At 38.7% G+C, this 27,560-nt stretch overlaps 1 protein-coding gene across 2 annotated transcripts in view; it reads left to right on the forward strand.

Annotated features, from left to right (window-relative positions):
* Positions 1 to 27,560, forward strand: part of septin9b (septin 9b) — a 177,311-nt gene that overhangs the window by 68,810 nt on the left and 80,941 nt on the right. The gene's annotated exons all lie outside the window — the stretch shown is intronic.

Genomic DNA, 27,560 nt, shown 5'->3' on the forward strand with positions numbered 1-27,560 from the left:
AATACCAAATCCCGACTGGACGAGAGGAGAAGCTGGGGATGGAGGAGGTTATTCGCTCTGGAGAAACACGTTCGCTGCTGATAATACTGAAGGAGCTTATATATGTTTGCTGTGATAGACATTGTATTCCTATAGGTAGACGTGATCAGCTGACAGTCAGCTGATGCACGCTTGACTAACGTGACCTGCCAGAACTGATGTAACGATTGATTTTTGGTCACATTATGTTACAGTATATTGGTGTCTTTATCACTATAATGTTTGGTACGGTGTACTAATTGTGATCATGTTGTATTGCAAAACACTTTTGAGGTGGGACACAGTTAGAGACTGGTTTCATGGTATTATTACGTTTAAGGCTGGGATAAAGGGTAGGGTTAGATGTAATTACGTGCAGGCATTTAAAAAAAATATAAGTACAATGTAAAAAAATAAGTGTATACAATAAGTGCACTGTATAAAATGATTTATTTAAATATTAGTGCATGGTAATTAGACACTCAATATAAAGTCAGGAGCATGTTTTTCACTCAGAATAGAGGACTGAAGCTTTAAGATAACCACATAGCTGGTCAATTGTCTTCTCATAGGATTTAAAAAAAATATATATATATATATATAAATATATATTTCCAAGCAAATTCAATGTTTTTGAACCTGCAGTGGCGCACATATGTTATTTAATTATCGTTCTTTTCTTTGGTGGTCTGTGCCGAGGTGCCCTGCACTGTTAGACTTTACCGCAATTTTACAGTTACTTACCGCAAAAAAGCCCAGTAAAATACCATTTATATTATTTACGGTTAGCTACTGTAATATGCACTGCATTATGGGTATTTTTAATGAAATTTACAGTAACTTACTGTATATGGGAATTTGCAGTATTTTACTGTTTACGTAAAAGCAGTAGTGCTACTGTAAACGAAGAATACACACGCACACACACTGGATGTTTAAAAGTTAAATAAAAACATGTGGATGGAAGGATGTAAAATTAGTTCTTTGTGGGAGACAAAGAAGTAATTTTTATATTTAGTATTTTCTCCTACCCTTTTCACATTTTCGGGTTTCTCAGAGCGGAAGTCGTCATAGTTGGGTTAAATTTTATAGCGGTGAATGAGAGAATGAGAGAATACAATAATTATATATTTTTTGTGTGCCCATTTGCTCAAATAGCAAAAGAAAACTCCACAATAGTGATTTCACAACTTTCAAAAAGAGGAAAAAATAGAGTATAGAATAAATAGAGTAAAGTATTAGTGTTATAAATGTATTTCGAATTCGCCTCATAGGAGGAGCTTCTGCCAGCGGCTCGTCTCGTTGAGAAATGACTGACATGGGCTGTGTTTACGGTCTATGGTTTACACGTCTTTTTGTGTTAAAACTGTTAATGTGTGACAAAACGTAGTTTTAAGACTTTTTCAGTCGGTAATGTAGTTGTTTAAAGCTCAAATCTGTGGTTTATTTATAAGAAGAGTGCCTATTTTAACATTTTATCTGGTGTTTTCGGAGTTGTGAGCTCCAGTGAGTCAGCGGCGTTCAGCGCTTGTTTACCCGGCGAGAGTAGACTTTCCTCGGCCAGTCCTTCTGACGTCTGCCGCTGGCTCTGATGTCTCTGTGGCGTCTCCAGCTATAATTAGTCTTGTGGAGATTTAATGGCCCATATTTGCTCTCATGGATCTATAATTTGTTCCCTGGCAAATCGTTTAGGCTGAGGGCAAAGTGAAGTTTCATTACTTGTTTATTTTTCGGCTATAACTGTACGTTGCAAAATAAAATGACGGATCATGAGATATAAAATGCTAACGGTAGGCTACACACACACACACACACACCTACCTACTGTTAGCATTTTATATCTCATGATCCGTGATTTTATTTTATTTATTATTATTTTAATGCCAGAGTAATACAAGTACAAGTGTGGTGATATAAATGTAATTTTTAAATGTTTAAAAAATATATTTATAAACTTTGCTTACACCTCACACAATTTAAATTGTTTACTCGCGTGCCAAGCCCGCGCAAATGAGGTTTGTGTCGAGTGCGCGCATAACGGACGTCCCTGCCTGCGGATAGGATCGCCAGACACCAGCTGCGAGCTTTCCTGAGGTAAGAAGTTTTTATTTGACAAATTTGTCACAAATGTCTTTGATACTTTTAAAACGTAAACCAATATCCATTAAATATAGCTACATATATGAAGAAAGTAAATTATAATATCGAATTGCTATTACTAACGTTATATTACAGTCTCGGGGAACTGTTCGTTTTCCTCAAGAACCGCTTTCATAACCCATTAAATTTGCATACAATTGACTAACTGTTACCTGCATTGTACATTATGTACCAAATGTTGTATTTACGCGAACAATGGTTTCCGTCTTTTCACGGCCAGTTATAGTTACATATTTTCGTTGACAGTTAAATGTGTGTGACGCCATTTGAAGTAACGTTAGCGCCTGAGCGGTGTCAAAGGCTGTCTCGCTCTCTCTCTCTCTCTCTCTCTCTCTCTCTCTCTCTCTCTCTCTCTCTCTCTCTCTCTCTCTCTCTCTCTCTCTCGAAAATAGAACATTTACGCCAGTGTATACACCAGAGGATTAATATATATTCAAGTAAAATAATAATTAGTTCAAGTATGTTCATTGTGGCTTCTTATTTATTATATTATTTCATATGAATTCATTTTTACATGCCACTGAAGGCTCTATTATTGTCTTCTCTCTTTTTTCAGTGTTGATAGTCATTTGATTGTGTAAGTGGTCAATCTAGCAGTCATCCTATATCTGTGAATTATCATGTGCATAACATTTAGGCACCATTAGTCAATAAACATGAAAATTTCTTCTTTTTCTCTCTTGTGTCAACAGGAGCTAACAACACCCCAGAAAGAGCCACCGCACTGAGCATCTTTGGCTTTGTAGGTATATATTTTGACTAACATTATGTGATTAACGTCTTTTAATGCATAACATTTTATTATTTCAAAAATACTTGTTGCCTACATTTCCTACTTGGCATCTATTTGTTATCTTGTTGTGACTGTTTAGTCTCATGTGGGATATGTCACTGCATAACATGACAAAGTAATTAAAAATTATTAATTGTATGCACTTAAAAATTTGTGTAACACTTTACAATACGGTTCATTAGTTAACTACATTAGTTAACATTAACTAATAATGAACTGCACTTATAAAGCATTTATTTATCTTTGTTAATGTTAATTTCAACATTTACTAATGCATTATTAAAATCTTGCTAACATTAGTTAATGCACTGTGAACTAATATGAACAGCTGGATTTTTATGAACTAACTTTAACAAAGATTAACTAATGCTTAACAGAGGTGTTGTTCATGGTTAGTTCATGTTAACTAATGCATTAAAGGGTTAGTTCACCCAAAAATGAAAATTCTGTCATTAATTACTCACCCTCATGTCGTTGGACACCCGTAAGACCTCCGTTCATATTCGGAACACAAATGAAGATATTTTAGTTGAAAGCTGATGGCTGAGAAAGGCTTCAGACAGGCCTCCATTGGCATTCAGTACATTGACACTTCCAAGATCCATGAAAGGCACTTAAAACGTCGTTACAATGTCTATCTCACCACAGTGGCTCTACAATAATTTTACGATGCGACGACAATAGTTTTTGTGCGCCAAAAAAAATCAAAATAACACCTTTATCCAACTTGTTCTCGACTTCCGTGTGTGCCTCCACGATGCATGCGCGAGAATATGACGTAGCGCCGGCGTTCGGGAATCCATGAAATACACATTTAAGCCCCATTTTGAGCACTACGCCGAGACCTAAAGCACGATCAATGTAGAATTCAACAGCTTAGACACGCGCGTCTTCCTCTGCTCGTAAACAAATCTCTTCTGGGTCATGTGTCCGAACGCCGGATCTGCGTCATATTCTCGCGCATGCGTCGTGGAGGCACACACGGAAGTCGAGAACAAGTTGGATAAAGATGTTATTTTGATTTTTTTTTGCGCACAAAAACTATTGTCGTCGCATCGTAAAATTATTGTAGAGCCACTGTGGTGAGATGGACTTTGTAACGACGTTTTAAGTGCCTTTCATGGATCTTGGAAGTGTCAATGTACTGAATGCCAATGGAGGCCTGTCTGAAGCCTTTCTCAGCCATCAGCTTTCAACTAAAATATCTTCATTTGTGTTCCGAATATGAACGGAGGTCTTACGGGTGTCCAACGACATGAGGGTGAGTAATTAATGACAGAATTTTCATTTTTGGGTGAACTAACCCTTTAACTAATGTTAACTAATACAACCTTATTGTAAAGTGTTACCAAAATATGTATACATTATTTTATATGCAGATCATATCCAACCAGTGACCAGAAAACAGAGAGACTGAGGAATAGACGGAGAAACAGACAAAGCTGGACTACAACTAAAACCTGAACTAAAAACTAATCATGCAAGTATGTACAGGTGCAAGTATTTAATTATTTGCAATTTCTGAGAGACTTTTATCTTTTAATTTTCAGCCAACCTCGTCTTATGCTGCCTTCATGTGCTAGAAATTTCCTACTTCCCACTTCTGAAGTTGTGATTACGAGCTCATCACATTCAGATTTTGACTTGAGAGGGCGTTCATGTCCAATTTTTTAACTAGGAAACTAGTTCAGTAATTCCTATAGCACGTGAAGGCAGCATAAGATGTCAGTTGAGCAGGAGGTGACGTTTGCCTACCACACCACAGGTGATATGAAGTATATCATATCATGAAATTGCTCTTATAGTCAGGGTGTCCGCGGGGTTGTAAAAGGTAGTAAATGAAATTAGCCAAAATTAAGGGCATTAAAAAGTAGTAAAAAGTACTAAACGTCATCTGACGAGGTATTACATTTTCGAGACCAATTTTTTTTAGATACATTTTCAATTTGTGTTAAGTACAGGCCTTTTTTTTCTAAAATTCGCGTGGATTTATTTATATGTTTAGAGTAGGACCTGCGCGATATCGTGTGAGGTGGTGTTCGTTCGCGCGCGCTGAAACAAACTGGGTCCGCGGCTGGCTTGCTGACAAACATGTACGCGAGCTCGCTTCCATTCAGTAATTAAAGCATGGGGAAATGCAAGTTTTTGGACCTCTGGCTGGAGGACTCACGATTTAAAGACTGGCTTAGGCCAGTAGTTTGCAACAGCCGCCAGGCTTATTGCCACGTCTGCAAGAAGACAATTAATATAACCTGGGTGGGGGTGAATGGCGTCAAATCGCATATGTAATCAAATAGCCACCAAGCTAGGATGCGCGGACGTAGCGAGCAGCTTCCCATACCAATGTTCTGCGCTACAGATGCATCAACGACCTCAACCTCCACTGCTTTGCCCTCAACCCCGACTGCTCTCCCGATTCAAACCACTGCCAGTAGCCTAACGTTAGTCTAGCAGCATCATCAACAGGTGCGTGACAGACAGCAGACGCTATGCCCCATCACCACCGCTACATTGCGAGCTGAGGTGCTGTGGTGTTTAGACCTTGCAACTAAACACCACTCTTTATATTTGAATCTATGGCATTGAAGAGCTGTTTCGAAATATGCAAGTTGCTTAAAGCTTGGCATACACTGTGCGATTTCTGTGCGATTTCAGCAAGGTTATCTACTCACACTGTACGAGTAGATCGCATGCGATGTAAAGCCAAAGCTCACGGTTTATATGCTCACACCATGGCTCGGATCGTCGAGCGCGACTTGTCTGCTCACTGTATGAGTGAAGATTTAGCATTTACTATTTATGTATATAAATTATTATTATTATTATTAGGGTAGGCCTACTTTTATTATTAAATTGATAATACATTTAATTTGCCCCCGTGATAATTTCATAATGCATCAATGCACAACCGACATGTTGCATAATAAAAGAATAGATAGATTAGCTTACTCCTCATTATTTAAATACATTTTGCACAATTAAACAAGGAATTATAGGCCTATAATTAAAATGATTATCAGTCTATAATATGTCAGAACACTACAATAATATCAGTATGATCAGAAAGTAAGAGCAGCTTTATTTAAAAAAAAACTTGTTTAACACGAAATGGGCCTATACTTCTCTTCTAATTTGTTTCACAATATGGGCCAAAAGAGAAATATTAAGAATATAAATTCAGACAGTTATAGGCTATACGTTATCAGCATATGTTAAAGCAGATTTATATAAATAAAGAGATATCTCTTGTCTCTGTGAGAATATGCGCCGAAAGCTTGTCAGATTTTACGTTCACTTTCAGTAGTGAATAATTGACCAGGTTTGAGACTTCACCGACTCTCGCACACATTGCGTTTTTGTGTGATATCCACTGACTCGCCTTCATGATTTAAAACGAAAAAGAAAAAAAATCTATATTGCGCCGTGAAAATTGCTCTTGTTTCCCTCTGTACACTGCACGAACTATGAAGAAGATGTCTCCTTCCACTTCTGTCTTTATTTCTATTCTCATCTCTGTGGGCAGTTGATGTTAAGTTAAAATGATCTCGTTACATTGTGATGCAATATGTTATTCCATATGGAAAGATATTTAATTTACGCTACTATAGTTGCAGGTTGAAGTCGCGCTGGTATTAAAAAATATTTTGAAGGTATTAAAAAAGGTAGTAAAAGGTATTAAATTCAACTTAAGAAGTTCTGTATATACCCTGATAGTGTATGGAATGCTGTTTAAAGAAAATTTGCGGGGGGGGGGGGGGGATGTTTAGATGAAGTAATGGAGACGGTGTGAACATGGCCTTTACATGTTCCAGCGTGAGCTGGAGGGAGGTGTCTTCCGTCAGCAGCTTGCTTTCTGATTGGGTATTGTTGCGTTTCACATGATAATCTCCAGAGCGCGCACGCTTGTCCTCGGGATAGAGATATATAATATAAGTATAACTATGAATAATAATAATATAACAAGTATAACTATGAATAACTGCTGTTGCACAAGTTGTTACCTCATCTGTCCATGAACAAATTTAGATTAGATAAACCATTTCTCACACATTTTCCCTCTGTTTTGTTTCAGATCAGCCATCAGTAGTTTACCAGTAGGGAGGCCAGCCAAGACCAACTGGGGTATTTTGTTCATACTTTTTGTTGCCATATCGTCATGATCTCTGCTTTGATTTGTTGTAATGAATTCAGTTCTCTATTTTTGTTTTGTTTTTTGTAATTGATTGTGACGGTGAATAAAAAATATTCTGATGTACATGGACTCAAGTCTCTTATTTGGAATTTATTAAATGTATTATTTATTTTCTTGCATTCATGTAAAATATTCAAAATAAAGTAATAGCATATTAACATATGCATATTTTGTAAAATAAAAAGTAAAATAAATTACAGTAAAATTACTGTAAAAATTATTATACTGTAAAAATAAATTGCGGTAAGGGCATCATACTGTAAAATGAAATTGCGGTAAGGGCATCATACTGTAAAATTAAATTACGGTAAGGGCATCATACTGTAAAATTAAATTACGGTAAGGGCATCATACTGTAAAACACATTTACAGGTAAGCTACTGTAAAGGGGCAATTACAGTAACTTACTGGCAATAGTGCTGCCAGTAAGTTACCGCAAAAATACATTAAAATGTCTAACAGTGTGGTCTATGTTGGATTATCTTTTACCTCATCTCTTGCTTTAAAGGTTGTTCAAATACTGTGTGAAACATAAATGCCTGTCATTATTGTTATTGAGGGGAGTTCTTCCAGTCTTCTGCTTCATGTGATTTCGACTTTCTGTGCTTTATCCTCCTTCGCCTGAGCTCCAAGCCTTTCTATCTGTGTTTGATCTCAGCTGGATACTGAACTTACTCTGACTCTGACATCCTGAATGAGCCGTTGAGTTTTGGCCCTTTACTGTCCTTGAGAAATTAGCAAGATGCAAATGAGCCATGAGTGGAAGAAAGCTGCAAGGCAGCCGCAGGCTTCTTACTCTGTCTGGACTGGAGCCTTTCAGTCCAGCTGTGCTTCAGACAGCCTTCATACTGAGACATAAACATACTGTGGTAACTCAGGATCACAAAGGACCTGAGGTAGAGGAGAACTCTGCTGAATGAGAGGGGAAGTGGTCATATTTAAGTCAGTGCAGCTGTGGAGTATCTGAAAACTTTAATGGCATTTGTAGCTGAAACTATAAAAAACATCTAGAGGCTGTTTATGCCAGACTTAATTTAAAGTTTAAAATTGTTATAATGAAGGTTGTTGTTTATTTAAGGAGCATTAAATGTGATGGATTATGCTGTCGGCTTTATTTATATTTGAGATAATGAAGGAGGAGTGCTTTCTCTTTTCTTCCAAATTTATGAGCACTTTTATGAAAGGTGGAACTATGGCTAAAGGTGGAACCTTATGGCTTAGTAGAGGTTACAACAGGTGTACAACCTACAATCAGCTTACCATTTCTGACTATGATGTAATTTGCAGTCTGAAATTTTCTCTGCCTTTGTGGTTGTGAGATGTTCTAGCAGCTCACATCACATGGAGGTCATTGCTATGGTAAAGACTGTCAAGGAAACTAACTAACTATATATATATATATATATATATATATATATAAATATATGTTAGTGGTGGGCCGTTATCGGCGTTAACGTGCTGCGTTAACGTGAGACTCTCATTGGGCGATAAAAAAAAAAATCGCCGTTAATCTATTCTCAAAGTTGGGTTGGGAGCTGGTATACTACGCAAGCTATGATGACTTTCGAGTTGACACGCACCCGCCTCCTCTCATTCAGTCCGGTTTAACCCTCAGAACATGGCGAACTGGATTTTTCTTCATGACAGCGTGTTTGTATTGGTGTGACCGGTCTGAATTTCGCGCGGGTTGCACATAACGTTAATTCTACTAATTCCCGCAGATTTCGCGCTCGCATCTGAAGCGCACACACACATACCGTTATAAAGCCGCCTCTGACATACAAGTGCAAAAATGAGCTCCTTTTTCCAGCTTATTAATGGTCAAATACACTCAAAATGTCTCAATGCCCATCTTGGTGAGTTTTAAAGGTCCCGTTTTTCGTGTTTTTTTGAAGCTTTGATTGTGTTTACAGTGTGTAATATAACATGTGTTCATGTTTCATGTGTAAAAAAACACAGTATTTTTCACACAATTTACTTATCTGTATACCGCTGTTTTCACTGTCCTCAAAACGGCCTGAGAATTTCCTCGTTCTATGAAGTCCCTCCTTCAGAAATATGTAACGAGTTCTGATTGTGCCAGCGGTTCCCGTGTTGTGATTCGACAGCAGCTTAGCGTACGTTGCCCGGGAAGGTCACGCCTCTTACCATAACGGGGAGATGAACGCACTCAAACTACAGCCCCTGAAGGCCAAACAAAGGTGATTTGACTCCGGGGATGAAAATAACAGCGTCTGGACGACAAGGCGACAAACGCAACCGAACCGAACGCAACACTTCCTCTTCTCCACGAGGGAGCAACCAGACCACGCCCCCTTTTTCGCCTATTCTTGTGGGCGGAGGTTAGTCAACAAACTGTTCTACTGACGTAATTAAAGCAGGAAATACCAGGATGTAGTCCAAACCGGCCGTTCGCTGTAGGCTTCGAAAGGGAACTTCTGTTAAATAAAATATCTCGCTTGGCATTGAACTTTGAGCTTTATAATTTTACAGGTATTATTTATGCTCTAACAGCAACATTACACACTAACTAAAGTTTGAAAAATGGGATCATGAAGAACAGGACCTTTAACGTAAACATAGTCGTAACCAGCTCACAGGAACAGTGTTTGGGATCCATGCGTGCGTCAGGTCTTAAAGGGACAGAAGTCATTTATTATTAAAATTACAAAAAGACAAACTATCACTTACGAGCACATAGTCAGAATTCAAATGAGCCATTTTAATCTAGATTAATCTAGATTAATTCCAAGATTACAGTGAGATTAATCTAGATAAAAAAAAATATCTATGCCCACCACTAATATATATACAGTATATATATATATATATATATATATATATATATATATATATATATATATATATATATATATATATATATATATTCAGTAATCTTCCACAGTTTACGCCATTCTGCTTTTATTGACCTAAATGTAGAATATTTTCATAATGCAAAGCCTTACACATCTGCCAATATGTTTCAAGAACTTTTAAATTTTTTTTATCTTGAAACATGTTAGGTAATAGACCTTAAAGGATTAGTTCACTTCAAAATAAAAATGTCCTGATATTTTACTCACCCCAATCTCATCCAAGATGTTCATGTCTTTAAAAAAAAGAAAAAAGACGTATATATACGTTTTAACCTAAATTGCTAATCTTGCGCTGCTCTGCGACGTGCCAAGGATTGCGTAATCACGTCAGAAAGGTCACGCTAGACGTAGGCAGAAGTACCGCACATGTACATGTTTACAAAGCGCTCGTGCGAAGACAAATGCAAACGTCCTTTAGCAAAGAGAAAGGTAAAACAACGATGTCGGATGATTTTGAAGTTGAAGATGGAGTGTTTTTTGGCAAAGGGCGTTTATATTAGTCTTCACATGTTTGCTTGGGGCTGTACTTCCGCTTACGTCTAACGTGACCTTTCCGACGTGATTTCACAATCCGTGGCGAGCCGTAGAGCAGCGCAAGATGAGCAATTTAGGTTAAAAAGTATATACATTTTTTTTTTTTTTTTTTTAAAGGACCGATCGTTTCGCTAGATAAGACCCTATTCCTCATCTGGGATCGCACAGAGCCTCTGAAGCCCTTCGAAGCCCTTTGAAACTGCATTGATTTGGACCTTCAACATTTTGGTTGCCATGGAAGTCTATGATGTGGAGAAAAATCCTGGAATGTTTTACTCAAAAAACGTAATTTCTTTTCGACTGAAGAAAGAAAGACATGAACATCTTGGATGAGATGGGGGTGAGTAAAATATCAGGAAATTTTAATTTTGAAGTGAACTAATCCTTTAATCAGGATAGACGCCATATTATTTTTTTTCTGTGTATAAAAACGAGCCTGTAAGGGATAGACCTACAGTATTTATAAAAGCAATGTGCTGTATAAAGGTCCTATAGATCATGTAATTTTCAAAACTCATAACTTTCAACATTTTGCTTACTGAAAGTCTTTTGGAAATATGATTTGTCAGCTGAATAATCAGTGTTATTAAACTACAGTACAATCCATTGAAAACATTGTACTTGCCTCACAGCCTTGTTTTCATTTCTGTCAAAATTTGAATATGGCGCCACTCTGACTAAGTTCTTTTGTATCACCCCTCCAATCACAAAACTTTTTTTTTTTCCAAAGCTTGCAATCTATGCATATGGATTATGCAAGGCAGCAGTTTTTACAGACTGTAAGGGTAGTCATCCATTTGAATAAAGTAAAGGGTATAATATTTGTTAGTACTACCTGTGAAAATGCATTCTGGTCTGTCTAGAAATTGCCTAATTACTAATATTTGAAAAGATAACAGAAATGTTGCTGATCAAAATGTTCAAATCTAGTATAAATGTAAAGATATTTAATGGAGCTCCAAATGTACTGTGCCTGTGCATAGTAAACTGTAAAGCACATTGAAAAAAATTATGTCTGCTAAACGACAAGTTCAACTAGCAACTTAACCCTGCCATTCAGAAGTCAAATTGTGCATGTGGAAGATACAGTGATGGACATGAGAAAGGGTAAAGGGCCTGTTAAAACAGCTCACACATTTGGGTTTGATTAAAGTCTTCCAAACTCCACCTTCTCATCCCTTTTTCATCTCATTTAAGCACATCACACACCACTGCACATGCAGTGTACACAACCAAACATTGACAGAACACACACAATAAATGGCACACATAATACATGGAAGCTCTCTGGGCCAGAGGAGTTCCTGTAAATGCAAAAAATTTGAGGAAAGAACAGATGCAGCCAAGAATGATCTAATGCCTAAACAGACACACTGTGTGTGTGTGTGTGTGTGTGTGTGTGTGTGTGTGTGTGTGTGTGTGTGTGTGTGTGTGTGTGTGTGTGTGTGTGTGTGTGTGTGTGTGTGTGTGTGTGTGTGTGTGTGTGTGTGTGTGTGTGTGTGTGTGTGTGTGTGTGTGTGTGTGTGTGTGTGTGTGTGTGTGTGTGTGTGTGTGTTTATCTGTATATATTTTGTATTAGTAAAAATTAGACTGACTTCTAATCACCTAAAACGCTTCGGTTACTTACGTAACATCGGTTCCCTGAGAAGAGGGAACGAGTATTGCATTTAGTTAAACGCTAGGGGAATTTCCTTTCCTTGAGATTTTGAAGCAAATTTTTATCCTAAAATACCATGTAAAACGCAGTGCAGCTGCACAGCTCTCAGCAGGAAGCAGCTGCGTGCTGATTGGCTGTGCCGCTGCAACTGCAGGAACCTATGGCGAGGCCGCTGGGCGGGAAGGACCAATCAGGTACCTCTAATATTCCCGCCACAAGGGGCAGCAAAATTTGCATAGCCAAGGGTATAAAAGACCCTGTCTCGCCATGTTCGTCAGGTTAATCGACTGAAGCGACTCCCTGAGCAAGCGAAGCACGGCAAGCAAACGCAATACTTGTTCCCTCTTCTCAGGGAACCGAGGTTACGCAAGTAACCGAAGCGTTCCCTTTCGAGAGTACTCTCGTATTGCGTTTAGCTAAACGTTAGGGGACCTAACGTAATGCAAAACGCTGTGCTCGCTTAACGGCTCTGAAAGCCTGGAGACACCATACCCAGACCGACCTAAGTTGGCCCGTAAATATGATATTCATAGAAGTCCACAATATGAGCCAGACCTGAGTCGGGCTATTTAATGAGAATAACACGCAAAGATACGTGTAGTTTATTTTTATATATATATATATATATATATATATATATATATATATATATATATAATATATATATATATATATATATATATATATATATATATATATATATATATATATATATATATATATATATATATATATATATATATATATATTATATATATATATATATGTGTATAGACCAGACATAGTCGGGCCAAAGAATATTGAATGACCAGACAATTCGAGTCATGTAAGGAATGTGCTTATGATTTATACAAATACTTAACCCAGACCAGACTGTCGGGCCGTAAGGGGTTAATATGTATTACACAGCGAGAAGCCCAGCCTGTAAGGCAGGGACATCCAATTATAAAACCTGATAAAAGTGAACGGGGAGGCCCAGCTTGCCGCCGCACAGATATCATTCAGAGAAATGCCAGTAGACCAAGCCCACGACGAGGCCATGCCTCTAGTAGAATGGGCTTTGATGCCTATAGGGCAGCTGAGATCTTTGGACTCATAAGCCAGCGAGATAGCATCCACTATCCATCGTGACAAGGTCTGTTTTGTAACCGCGCACCCGCGGATGCGGCCGCCAAAGCACACAAAGAGTTGTTCAGTTTGCCTGAAAGCAGCCGAACGCTCTATGTATATTCTCAGCGCTCTGACAGGACAGAGCAAATTAGCATCTTCCTCATCTAACGATGCTGAGAGCATACCTGTCAAGTATCCCGTTTTGGCCGGGAAAGTCCCGTATTTTACCCTTCTTTCCCGCCGTCCTCCCGTATTAGTATTTTCCTGTAAATCTCCCGTATTTTAACCTGCGTTATTAAAAAACAATAATACCGGAGTAAAAAAACAAAAACATTTCCAATCTGAGCTCTGTAACTAGCCTCGCGATAACTCCCATCTGCAGTAGCCTACAGTATAGGTGCCAGTTGTCGCGAGGCTAGTGTGTGACTGAGGTCAGATGACGAGTGACAACGCGGGGGAAAAAAACAAAACAGAGACGGATGATGATGGACGTAACGATAGAGACGGATTAAGGCACTCCTGCCAAAACAAAACAAAAAAAAACCCTCGTGTAAATACCGTGATCAATGGGACAGCGAATTTAATTATAAAATGTAAGTGACTTAATGTTAATTAATTATTTATGGAACTGGCGTATGAAATCAGTGTCATTTCAAGTCGTGATGGTATTCTGGAAAACAACACTCTTGTTAGTGTAATGTTGCTTAACTGTATCATATGTTATAAATATAATAACTACACCATTTTAACCGTGTATGTTAACTGAGTTTCTGTGTGTGAGCGTCGCTCATTTGTTTTCGATTTTCTCTTCGAGAGGCTGCGCGAGCCTCAACCACTCAACATTGTTGTCAGTTCGTTTGATATTATTATCCACTATCGATCGCCACTTACACTAACTGAATGCAGAATCATTATTGCACTTTGGTGATTCCCTAGTAATTTTTTTGTTTTGACATTTTACTCAGGATACTTGTCTGTTGGGCAAGTAAAATTATTTTTCACTTGCCCCTTCAAAAAATCCACTTGTCCCGGTGTTCTGACGATTTGTCCTACCTTGTCAGATTTTGCTACCTCCCATTAAAACAGTAGGTAGCACGATTCGACAGCAAAAAATGCTGCCTATCAGATTGTGCTACCAGCATCATATTCATCTGATTTGAGGCTTTATTAATATCCATACCTACTCCTACCCTGAACCTACCCTTAAAGCTACACTGTGTAACTTTTTTTGTCTATTCTTAGTTAAAAACACTTAGTTCTTTCAAAAATATATGTGCTCATTAATGTATATTTACTTCTTTCAAGTAATAAAGTATTCCCGTAAGTTTATAATATGCCATTGAAAATACATAAGGTAATGGGATCTAACAGTGGTCGCCATGTTGCCCCTCCATCTTGAAAGTACATTAGCCAAAGAGGGACATACCCGTAAATTCAAGCTTCGCCTTTCGCGTTTTAACCGGTTTTAATACTGATGGCACTGTACAAAATTCTCTGCCTCACGCATGTGCGCGTCAACTTGTTCAAACTTGTCTGGTGCATGTGCAGAGAGTTTACATCTCAGCAGCCCCAGTAACAGAGTTATACGGAGTTTTCCTGGCTTGTTTATTCCTCAAAAGTCTGTTTTTCCTTGTGTGGTATTTCTGTGCATTAATAACTCCGTAAGTAATAATAGTTATTGTCATTGTAGATGTGTTTCAGAGTGTGTCATCGCGTAATTCAGTTGATGTCACCTCAGAAGTATTTTTGTGTCAACATACAATAGCGTAATGCTCACCTATTTGAAAAATCATTCAGTTATTTTGTTATCAACAATGTTTATTCGTTTTTAGAAAATATTTGCTTGTAATGTATGTTGATGGAAATATGTATCAGGTCTGATCGGCATATTAACAATTGTTATACAGAGCGCACTGCAGTGCTAACGTTAAAGCGCCGCACACACACTTTTGTAACCGGACACCGCTTGTTAGCAGCGGCAGCTCCGCTCCTTTTAATGCAGCTGCATTTAGCACCTATATATGGTACAATAAGCTCTGGTTTACGGTTACATTATACAAATGTAACTTATAAGTATAGTTATACAGTTCTTAACTGTGTATGTATATTTACCATCCTTATTTGTTCTCTCACAGAAACCACATTTATGTACATATCCATGCAAACCTGTTTATGCCTTGCAATTGGATGACTGAATAAATATTACTATCATCAAAGTTCACTCTGGATTAGCTGCAGTTCTTTCTAGCCGAATAATTAGGCCAGTTGATTTCCAACCATCCCACTGTGCACAGAATATCCCACAGGCACCGTGTCGAATGTGGACGAGGTCGAACTGGAAGCCATGTTAATCTTGGACTAAATCGGCCACCGTAGGAGTTGAAACGAAATCGGAATTGAGAGGAACAGAAACTTAAATTCCCTGGATGGTCATATACCTTTTCACCACTAGATGGGGGAAAATATCACACAGTGTAGCTTTAAAACTATGTAAATATTTTAAATAAACAAATATTAAATATGGATGTAAAATGCTACCTATCAGATTGTGCTACCAGAATCATATTAATGTGATTTGCTTTATTAATATCCATTAATATCCATACCTACCTCTATCCCTACCATAAACCTACCCTTAAAATGTAAATATAAAAAATATTGATGTGGGCATGCGCAGTAAGCCTTGGTAGGACAATCTGACGGGTAGGATGAAATGTCAGGACACCGGACAAGCGTACAAGCGTTCATGTCGAGCCCTGCCCATAGCAATGCAAGTTCAGAAAGGGTATTTAGCATGGTACGAAAGATTGTTACAGAGAATAGGATGACATTAGACAACAGAACTGTTTGTGCTCTACTCTCATGTAAAATGAACCACTCTGGCCCAGCCCACAAATACACTCCTTCCAAAACAGTCTTAAAGAATGCAAAGTCTGCAACAAATGTGTACAATAACTCACTAAAAGAGTAAAGAAAAGTTGTGTGAAATGAAAAGAAAAGAAAAACTGTAAAAGAAAAGCAATATGAAATGAAAAGAATGTGTGGAATGAAAATAAAATCTAAAGACAAGCAATTTTAAATGAACAGAAAATATGCAAATAAGCCTTTAAATAAATGCTCATTATATATACCCTTTTGTGTTTTCATTTGGGCTATAACACCTGTCTTAAAATGTAAGGGATACTGGAGCTTGGTTGGGTCGGTGGGACTGCTTGCGGTGGGCGCCGAAAAATTTCCCTTATTTTCAAATCCAAAACTTGACAGGTATGGCTGAGAGTGCTGAAAGTGAAATGACCTGTGCTCTGAACGGAGTTGAAAGCACCTTAGGTACATATCCATGTCTTGGTTTGAGGACGACTTTAGAGTCGTTTGGCCCAAATTCCAGACAAGAGGCGCTCACTGAGAGCACGTGCAGATCACCCACTCGCTTAACTGATGCTATCGCTAGCAGAAAAGCGGTCTTGAGTGATAGGAGCTTTAAGCTCACCGAATGCAGAGGCTCGAATGTTGAGCCTTTCATAGCATCCAGGACCGTGGACAGGTCCCATATAGGGACTGAAGGGGGGCGAGGTGGGTGAAGCCTTCTAGCCCCTTTGAGGAAGCGCACGATAAGATCGTTCTTCCCCAGTGACAGTCCATTCACTTGAATGTGGTACGCTGCTATAGCAGCCACATAAACTTTGAGCGTGGAGGGGGAATGACACGCGTCCAGTAGCACTTGTAAAAAAGCACTTCTGACACTTCACAATTATGTGGGGTCAGGCTTCGTGCTTTACACCAGTCCGAAAAGATTGACCATTTGCCTGAATAGAGCCGTCTGGTCGCGGGGGCTGATTCGTCAGGTTAATCTCGCCAGGTATGTCAGGTTAATCGACTGAAGCGAATACCTGAGCAAGCGAAGCACGGCAAGCAAACGCAATACTCGAGGGAATACAGGGAACCGAGGTGTGTAGACCAATAGATCTAAGACCGCCCTGGCAATTTATATAGGCTACCACTGACCTGCTGTCCGTTCGGATCAGGACATGGTGGTGCTTTATGTACGGAAGGAAAGCTCTTAGCGATAGCGTGACCGCTTTCATCTCTAGACAGTTTATGTGAAGGCTCTTTTCCGAGTCTGACCAGAGACCGGAGACTGGCCTGCCCTCGTGAAGGGCTCCCCAACCTAGGTTGGATGCATCTGTCGAGATAACTTTCCACTTCGTAACAGTGCCCAAACTCACGCCCGTCTGATACCAGACGGGATTTTTCCAAGGAACCAGAGCCAACACACAGCTGTGGTCTACCTTGATTTGTAATCGACCCGAGAGCCATGCGTGAGCGTGAGCTGGAGCATGTGTAACAGACCTAGTCTGAAGACTGGTGCCGCCGAGGCCATGAGACCCAACATCCTCTGAAAGTGTTTGAGAGGAGTGTATGCACCGGACCTGAGGGAAACCGCTCGGTTCCGAACAGAGAGCGCACGCTGTGACGTCAGTCGCGCGTTCATCTGTAGTGAGTCTAACACTGTTCCCAGAAACAAAACGTTCTGTGTGGGAGACAATGAGCTCTTTGCCACATTGATTCTGAGGCCCAAGCATTTCAAATGGTTGAGAAGCCAAGATCTTTGGTTCAATAACTGTATCTCTGACTGAGCTATTATGAGCCAGTCGTCGAGATTGTTACAATTTATCTAAATTAGAGATGCTTGGCTTGTGCAGAACCCCAAAGCACACTATATTTGCTTTTTAGGTAGATTTGTTTTCTTTTCTATCCCACTACTCCCTATTACTCCTTGGTGTTATGCTGTTTAACATCCGTTAGTTCTGGTACTGTGCCATTTCCTATTAAAGTCATTATCAACTTTTACCGGTACTGACCTGCCCTCATGCACTGCACTATGGCACAAACCATTATTGATACTTGCAAAACAAATTCACGAACATAGCAGAAATTGCCTAAAATCCATTCAAGCGAATTCTTGAAACTAGCACACATATTTAAAAAAAAATATGGATCTTAAAACTGAGCAAAAGTTGTTGAAGTTAAGATGAGCTTTTTATAAACATTAAATATTTATAATTTTTTTTAATAGAACTAGTCAACTCAGCTTGATTTAGACAACGTAAGACATAATAAAGGAATGTTGCAGGTTTAATAAAACTTAAAGACATAATTCACCCAAAATCGTCTGTTATTCATTTACCACCATGCCATCCCAAACCTATACAACTTTTGTTCATCCTTGCAACACAAATGAAAACCTGAGAGAGTTCTGTCCTCCCACTGAAAGTCAATTTAAGCAAAACTTTCAAGCTTCAAAAAGTTCATTATGACACCAACTTTGAATGTAAAGATAGCGTCACTGGCACAGAAACGTTACTAATTTAGTACTCATGGGTTCTCTTGTTCTGATCTGCCCTCTGTGGCATATAATTCATAATTATCGTTGTTTTTAAACTTTGAATCTCTGTTATTCTACACAATTGAATTGTTAGCATGTAGAACGTGATTGAATGGTTAATGTGAAACAATTATCTTGTATCAGGTTCACTTTATTTTATTTTCTAATTGGGACTTGTGTATTCACTTATCCATAAGGGAGTTACTTTTATGCACAATTACAATACTATCTAATAGCTGTATATTCTTAGTTGGCACTATATGTACAACTAGTATACTACAATATAGTATGCAGCACAGTCAAGCTGGGAGTGCAACATCTAACTATAGTTTTGTTGTGAGTGTAACAGATTAGGCTCCTTCCTGTTCATTTAGTTTTTTAGGGGGCAGGAAGTGACCTCACACCAGCTTGTCTCACGTCCTTCCTTCACATTGTTTCCCCTTGATCTGACATTTAAGAGCATGTGAACAGATGCAGTATATTTAGTTTTTGAAGTATATTTTGATTCACTTTATTTTGGTTTTCTATAAAACCTCAGATCAGATCTGTTTAAATTCAGAAATCCTCAAACTATGTTGTGCTTTTTCATGTAGCTAATGTTAAACGGGCAACTGTTTTATTTTGTTCTGAATTTGGTTTTCTGACTTATTCCTGAACTTTGTTCATATCACAATCCCTTGTTCCCTCCTACAGATCATGTGACTCAGCCTTATTGCAGCGGTTTAATTTAAAATATTTTCTCTTGGGTGAGTAACACTGAAGTAGAGCTGTGTCTTCTGCTTCAGTGAGGTCATACCCAGACCACCCGTCCAAACATTATCCATGCACAAGAGAGGGGTGCTGTCAAAATGGTGATAAATAGATTGTATCTACTAAGCGCCTCCTGCTGGTGCCCTAGACCCTCTGCAGAGTGTTTTGACTTGGTCATCCTGCAGATGTGTGTGTGTGTGTGTGTGTGTGTGTGTGTGTGTGTGTGTGTGTGTGTGTGTGTGTGTGTGTGTGTGTGTGTGTGTGTGTGTGTGTGTGTGTGTGTGTGTGTGTGTGTGTGTGTGTGTGTGTGTGTTTGGTTCAGGTATTCCCTTCATTGTGCAGACAAAATGTCCCCACAAGGATAGTAATACCAGTTTGTTTGTTTTTTGAAAAAAATTAAAAGCTGAAAGTTTTCTTTTAGGATTAGGGGATAGACAGTACAGTTTGTTCAGCATAATAATCATTATGTCTATGGAAAGTCATCATAAAACATGGAAACCCAACAACCTCCCTCTCTTCTCACGAGCTGAATCTGTGATAGAGAGAGACACCCTCTCTCAGCTGAGATTTGCACGGAGAAAAGATATACAAGGATTGTTTTCATAGTTTTTTCTTCTGGTTTTTCTTTTTTTCTTCTTGTTGTACTCAGTTATGTGATATCGAGCTGTGGATTCACAGTGATATATATATATATATATATATATATATATATATATATATATATATATATATATATATATATATATATATATATATATATATATATATATATATATATATATATATATATATATACATACCAATCAGGCATAACATTATGAAGTGAATAACACTGATTATCTCTTCATCACGTCACCTGTTTGTGGGTGGGATATATTAGGCAGCAAGTGAACATTTTGTGTTAGAAGCAGGAAAAATGGGAAAGAATAAGGACGACTTAAACTGTCTAGACGACTGGGTCAGAGTATCTCCAACTCCAGCTCTTGTGTGGTGTTCCTGGTCTGAAACTGCAGCTCTTGTGGGGTTTTCCTGGTCTGCAGTGGTCAGTATCTATCAAAAGTGGTCCAAGGAAGGAACAGTGGTGAACCGGTGACAGGGTCATGGGCAGCCAAGGTTAATTGAAGCACGTGGGGAGCTAAGGCTGGCCCGCGTGGTCCGATCAAACAGATGAGCTACTGTTGCTCAAATTGCTCAAGAAGTTAATGTTGGTTCTGACAGAAAGGTGTCACAATACACAGTGCATCACAGTTTGTTGTGTATGGGGCTGCATAGCCACAGACCAGTCAGGGGGCCCATGCTGACCCCTGTCCATCACCGAAAGCGGCAACGGTGAGCATGTGAGCATCAGAACTGGATCACGGAGCAATGAAAGAAGGTGGCCTGGTCTGATGCATCACATTTTCTTTTACATCACATGGATGGCCGGGTGCGTGTGCGTCACTTACCTGGAGAACACATGGCACCAGGATGTACTATGGGAAGAATATATACACTATGGGAAGAATCAATATATATATTGATGCATGCATTTAGAGTATTTCATCTGTATAATCAGTATAATCAGTCATTGATTATAAATATATGCAATCTGTTGAGGGCATATAGGAAATTCTGGTGTATAGGAAAAATAACACTTTCCCCAGGGAAAACAGCTGTTCTGCAAAGTTTTTTTTTTTTTTTTTTTTTTTTTTTTTAAAGGGGTCATAGAATGGTACATGCACTTTCACAAGTTGATTATACGGAAATGTGTGTTGGCAGTGCCTGTACACAACCATCCTATATTGATAAAAATACATCCAGTGTTTTTTTTTTAATCTCCTTATTTATTTTCCCCTGTCTCAAATCGAGCCGTCCGACCGTGTGACGTTACACGGTGTACGCCCCTCCTACGATTGTTGATTGACAGCAGCGTTTCAACACAGACCCGCCCTGAGCGAGCTGTCATCAGTCCGCCATTGTTGATACTCTGGAGCAGAATGGCGTCTAAGCGATTGTGGTGTTGTGTTGTTGGGTGTAATAACGAACACAGCAGTCATTTTGATGTTCCTAAATCCGAACCGCTGAAGACCCAGTGGCTGCTGAGTTTTGTTTTAGAAGGGAGTATTCCCCCCGATCAAAGTCAATGTTTGCGCAATCATTTCTCAGCAGACTGCTTTATAAACGAGCGTCAGTATAAAGCAGGTTTTGCTACTAAGCTGCTCTTGAAAAAAGGATCGTGTTCCTGCTGCACCTCAGGAAGATCGAAGATGTGAGTGTAACGTTTTATTAACCTTTATATTAATCTTTGCAAATCGCTTGCACGCTTCACGATGAATGAGGCTAAAGTTTACAGGGTAAGTTACATTACGGCATGCTTTCTGTTTATGACGTTCTCAATATAATTCATAATCCCACGTTTATAATGAACAACGCGTTATGTTTATTACAAACTGTGTACTCGGGTGATAAAGTTAATGTGGTAACACTACACTAAGCTTACTTTTGTACATGGTTTATAACGGTGTCTGTTACTGATTAAGAAGTAATGTAAAAAAAAAAATATTATAACATAACATCAATCTGTCAATGAACTAACACATCAGTAAACACATAGCAACTACGCTACTCTGCCAGTACAAAGATAGATCAAAGTGACATGACGTTAACCAACCATTCAGAAACGTTCGTCCTCTGTTCCTGGTCCGACTCCGGTTCAAAATGATAAGGTTGCTTAGATGTGTCCTCAGAGACTCCCGTTGCCATTATTTCTCGAAAATATACCCTCAAATGTTGTCAAGGCAACACTCCACGTGTGTTGTGGTGTTGTGTCGGGTCGAACCGAACGCCCCACAGAGCAGAGGGGCGGGGTGAGCAAAGCTCATTATCATTTAAAGTCACATACACTGAAATGACTTGCTAAAAACTGAGCTGGTTTTGACCAGGTAAATTGAGTGTTTTCTTACAATACTAATGAGAATTTTTAATTAAAGTATATTACAAACTTTTCATTTAGACACTAAAGAATCATATTAACTTGCACAAAAATGTCATTCTATGACCCCTTTAAAGAAAAAATAAAAGAAATGGCTGAAGTGACCTCCATTGTAAGTACAGTCCTTACCGCCCTTTGTGGTACAGGGGACTACGGCAACTTGAGGTATTGGGTTATGACGTGGGCTGGGTCCACTTGTAATTAGGCACACAGCAGCCTGACTGCATCTGCACCGCCAAACCATGTAACAGTTTAGCTGGTTGTTGAGTTTAGTATAGGGACCCCTAGTGGCACTATAGTAACAAAACATTGTATATTTTGATGTTCATGTAGATAGTGAACATCTTGGTTACTGATGGATGGAATGGGACGTTGTTTTCCTCCTGCAACAACACTGAACTACCCGCTGAAATGGTCAGGACACTGTCTCGGATCCTCATCACAAACCTGAATGAGTAGAGCAAGTCACCTCCTCCCTGTATGTTTTAGGGAATGGCACATTCCACTCACCAATTCTCATTGGCCTTTTCTCATTGGTTCCCAAGTGCAACCCCTATTGTCACTACAGCAACACAACTTCGAGTGAATGTCATTTATCATTATAGTTATAGTTATCATTCTTGGTGTGAACGGGAATTCAATGTCATCTAATGTTCTTTTTAAATTCCTTTGAATCTTTTATGCTGTCAAATGTAATATATATTTATACATACACAGTATGTATTGTATTCTGGATATGTAATTGTTGGTTTTAAACTATTAGCCGTAATCCTACATGCGATTCCTTAATTGCAAAATACCTATAATATTTATCATTACTAAACCTAAAACTGAAAATGTATTCTGACAGAAACTGTCACAGTAAGTTTGACATTTATATACTTATGATTTGAATACATAACTGAATACATACACTCTTGTGACACCACTCATTAATTATGCCTAGTAAATCACATTAAAATATATTGAACATATTGGTAAACCTTTACATTTCTGTTTCAAAATATGTTTTGTGAGAGAATGTTACAGTTGTCTTAGAAGTATTGTTTAAGACATGTCTTAGAAATATTGTACAGCACCATATAAATAAATATTTTATTACTACACACTAAACAGAGGTAAATATATTATATAATGTGATAGGTTCAATATCCTGTTAATTAAATCAGTAGGACATCACAGAAAAAACACATAACACACAAATTGACACAGTTTCCCATGAATGGCCCTTGCACATTAATATTTAAAGTTTGTTTTAATAATACACTTCCGCACTTGACGCACACTAGCAGTCTTGTAGCATTCACTTACGTACATACATGAAGTTGACTTGTCCTATTTATCATTGTAATGCTCAAAAGAATGCTCACAAGGGTTTGATGCACCTTTGATGTAAAAATACAGGCCCAATAATTGAATTCAAAAGCTGTTTCCTGCACATACACTGTGTGCGAAATCGCATACTGTAGAGGTACTATATACATTTGGTTTGAAACTTCCTTTTGATCGTTAAAAAAGTATGAAATTTGGATGTACTACTCCATGTTGTCACTGTCATGTGACCTATGGTGTACTACTCTGTTGGCATACTGTTTTTCTCATACTATATAGTATGGAATTATTTAATTTCAGACACAGTGATACTGTACACAGCCTCAAAGAAAGTGAGGTAATCTGTAACAAACACACCCAGCTGCACTCCTGAGTGTCTGGTTCAGAAACAAAAATTCTGGTGGCTTTAATGTTGTTTTTGATAGAGTTGTGTGTAATGTTGACAGAACACCCCTCTGTCTCTGAGAAAAGTTGAGCTGAGATGCGTCACTGGAAATATGACAGTCCTCTCTTGATGAAATTTCCGGAAACATGTGTTTACTTTATATGGCGAGAGGGAGGTCAGGGGTCACACAAGTTTCCCACCACAGTGCAAACTATCTCTGTTCAAATGAGTTTATCCTGGGGCCCCTCTAACTTTATTCTCAGTGTTCCCCCTTTGTCTTATCCTAGATATTCTATGTGCCTGATTGCTCTCTGATCTCTTTCTCCCTCTTTATCTCTCCTTTTTTTGTAATTTTTTTGTCTTTATATAATTCTTCAAACACTTCATTCTTTTAACTTTTAATCAGTTGTACAATGTAGTCTTAACCCTCTAGGGACAAGAAAATTATAATGTTCAACCAAAAAAATAATAATAATAATTTTAGTAATATCATATCATTTTGACACCTTTTTTCTCTGCCCTTTAACAAAGTTTGGGAGGAGTACGTTCAGATAATCTACCCAATCAGCGCGAGAGGAGGCTTATATATACAGTGGGGAGAACAAGTATTTGATACACTGCCGATTTTGCAGGTTTGCCCACTTACAAAGCATGTAGAGGTCTGTAATTTTTGTTGAAGGTACTCTTCAACTGTGAGAGAAGGAATCCTAAACAAAAATCCAGAAAATCACATTGTATGATTTTAAAGAATTAATTTGCATTTTATTGCATGACATAAGTATTTGACCTACCAACTAGTAAGAATTCCAGCTCTCACAGACCTGTTAGTTTTTCTTCAAGAAGCCCTCCTGTTCTCCACTCATTACCTGTATTAACTGCACCTGTTTGAACTCGTTACCTGTATAAAAGACACCTGTCCACACAGCACAAACTCAATCAAACAGACTCCAACCTCTCCACAATGGCCAAGACCAGAGAGCTGTGCAAGGACATCAGGGATAAAATTGTAGACCTGCACAAGGTTGGGATGGGCTACAGGACAATAGACAAGCAGCTTGGTTAGAAGGCAACAACTGTTGGCGCAATTGTTAGAAAATGGAAGAAGTTCAAGATGACGGTCAATCTCCCTCGGTCTGGGGCACCATGCAAGATCTCACTTCATGGCAGAGGCGTAAAAAGTACTCAAAAATGTTACTCAAGTGAAAGTACAAGTACTGAATTAAATTTTCACTCAATTAAAAGTAAAAGTATCTGGCCATAATCATACTTGAGTAAAAGTAAAAAAGTACCACATTAAAATTGTACTTGAGTATTAAAAAAGTAAAAGTACCATAAAACTCCCAAAAATGGAAATTTTATGTTTATCTGCTAATCTCCAGGGCATCCAAGATGTAGGTGTCTTTGTTTCTTCAATAGAACACAAATGAAGATTTTTAACTCCAACAGTTGCAGTCTGTCAGTCGTATAATGCATGTGAATGGAAACAAAATCTATGAGAGTAAATAAAAACATGCACAGACAAATCCATATTAAACCCCGCAGCTCGTTACGACACATTGATGTCCTAAGACACGAAATGATCGGTTTGTGTGAGAAACCAAGCAGTATTTGTAAAAAATGTTTACCTCGAATACGTTCTATGTCCGACACCCGTTCAGCGTGCCATCACTTCCGGTAAGTCAGGTCAATGTACACAATCTGGTGTAGAGATACGTGCGAGAGATTACTTCCGGCACTCTGTCTGATCATTTGCCAGCAGCCATATCACCCTTTTGCCCAAGACTTGTTTCCCACTGAAGCTAAGCAGGGCTGAGCATGGTCAGTACCCGGATGGTAGACCTCCTGGGAAAACCAGGTGTCTGCTGGTAGATGTGTTAGTGAGGCCAGCAGGGGGTGCTCACCCTGTGGTCTGTATGTGTCCTATTGCCCCAGTAGGGGACACTATACTGTCAAAAAGCACCTTCAGATAAGACATTAAACCGAGGTCCTGACTCTCTGTGGTCTTAAAAAAAAACTCCTAGGATGGCCTTCGTAAAAAGAGTAGGGGTGTAACCCCGGCATCCTGGCCAAATTGGCCTCTGTCCATTATGGCCTACTAATCATCCCCATATACCGATTGGCTTCATCACTCTGTCTCCTCTCCACCATAAGCTGGTGTGTGATGGGCGTTCTGGCGCGATATGGCTGCTGTCGCATCATCAGGTGGTGCTGCACATTGGTGTTGGTTGAGGAGATTTCCCCCTTCTATATGTAAAGCGATTTGAGTACCCAAAAAAGCGCTATATAAATGTAAAAAATTATTATTAAGTGCATTGACTACACTTACTGGAAGTAATGGCGCGCGGAACGGGTGTTGGACATAGATAGTTTTTGAGGTAAAAATATTATATAAATACTGTTCGGTTTCTCACACAAACCGATCATATCATGTCTTAGGACATCAATGTGTTGTCACGAGCTGCGGAGTTTAATATGGATTTGTCTGTGCAGGTTTTTTTAACTCTCATAGATGATGCTAGTAGTCATGTACCATTCACATGCATTATACGACTGATAGACTGCAATGGTTGGAGTTAAAAATCTTCATTTGTGTTCTTCTGAAGAAACAAAGACACCTACATGTAAGCAGATAAACATCACATTTTCATTTTTGGGTGAACTATCCCTTTAAGCCAGGGGTGTCCAATCCTGCTCCTGGAGGGCCACTGTCCTGCAGAGTTTAGCTCCAACCACAATTAAACACACCTGTACCAGCTAATCAAGGTCTTATTAGGCCTATTAGAAACTTCCAGACAGGTGTTGAGGCAAGTAAGAGCTAAACTCTGCAGGACAGTGGCCCTCCAGGACCGACTTTGGACAGCCCTGCTTTAAGCAGAAGCTGATTTTCAAAATTGTGAATGTCAAGCGTCTTTTGGGGATGAAAAGCTATCTTGCAGTGCTGAAAAGCCTCTCACTCTAATTTCCAGGGCTGCGTTTCCCAAAACCATCGTAAGCTTAAGTTGATAGTAGAAAAATTTTCACCAATGGTCTCTACGATCAACTTAGGCTTACAATGGTTTTGGGAAATGCAGCCCAGGTCAAGGTGCTGCATTGTGGTAAATAATGCGACATGACGTCACTTCCAAAGGACCAATTAACATGTCTGACCAATTTCATGTAATGTGAAAATGAATCTCATTGGCAGAATAAATACATTTAAATTAAACATTTAAATTAAACTGGGCATCAGCGCAATTCAATTGGTTTGGTAATAGCAAGGGGAAATAGAATGAAGTGATCTCCAAAAAAGAAGTACTTTTTGACTGTAAATAAAATTGTAAGGTGTAATAAGTACTTTTTTTTCTTAAAAAATTTAATTAAGTAAAAGCATTGATTTTTAATTGTACTCAAGTAAAATAA

This window comes from Gobio gobio, assembly GCF_949357685.1.
Source record: "Gobio gobio genome assembly, chromosome: 17".
NCBI classification, from domain to species: Eukaryota; Metazoa; Chordata; class Actinopteri; order Cypriniformes; family Gobionidae; genus Gobio; species Gobio gobio.